This window comes from Acanthisitta chloris, unplaced genomic scaffold (assembly GCF_000695815.1).
Source record: "Acanthisitta chloris isolate BGI_N310 unplaced genomic scaffold, ASM69581v1 scaffold511, whole genome shotgun sequence".
Classification (NCBI taxonomy): domain Eukaryota; kingdom Metazoa; phylum Chordata; class Aves; order Passeriformes; family Acanthisittidae; genus Acanthisitta; species Acanthisitta chloris.
In genome coordinates, this window is record NW_008654121.1 from 13,099 (window position 1) to 14,060 (window position 962).

Here is a 962-nt window from a genome sequence, read left to right on the forward strand (position 1 = left end):
AGCTCTGCCATGGAACTGCTCTCCTGTGCAGGCTCTCAGCCCCTCAGCCAGCCCCTTGCTGTGCAAATTCACCAGCAAATGAGCCAGGACAAAGTACATTATTTCTGCCAATCTAGACAAGCTGAGCCATCTCACCTGAGAGGAGAGAAGACCACCCAGTTTGGCTAGTGGGACAGTATGATTTGCAACTGAGAGGGAGCAAAAGAGGAATGAGAAGAGAGGAGCCATTTAGCAACAAGTTTTAGACAGGATAATCTTTCCTGCTCAGGCATGATTTGAGAGTGGATTATTATGGATACTCCTGAGGGTGCTAAAGCAGCTGAGGTGTAGCTAGCTGCGTGCACAGCTGCCTTAGTTAGCTCTGCAAAACTTTCTCTACAAAAATAGTAAATATTCACTTTTCCTCTCTGGCACAGAAAGAGCCAGAGCAGGTCCCATGCCTGGTGCTATCAGGGGCAGCTGAGCTCCTGTGAGTGTGTTTCAGGCCTGCCAGGAGTTTGGTGTCATTCAAGACTCAGAATAAGCCTCCTGAAAAACTGCCTGGTTAGTTGTTCTGGTGTTTGGGTGCCCTTTTTTTTCAGGCAAATACTTTTTCTGAGAGACCTTAGCTTCCTACTTAGTTGACAAGAAGATGAAAAGGATTGGGAATGTGTCAGGTTACCTTGTAGCAAAGAAGGAAAACTTCATGCAGAGGGTGAAGACCTTGTGAGTCAGAAGCTAATAAGAACATGTCAAGAAGGATCTTACTCATCTCCATTAATGAGTGTAGCCTTTGCATTTGGGGAAAGTTGGTGAGATATCTTAGTGGCTGCTGACAGATTTGGTCTGTACTTGTTATTTTAGAACAGCTTTTCAGGACAGCAATGAAACCTTTGTTTCCTGAATCTTCTAAGCAGGAGGACCTTATGGATTGAGGACACTCTACATTCCCATGATCATAGCATGTCTATACCAGAGACCAT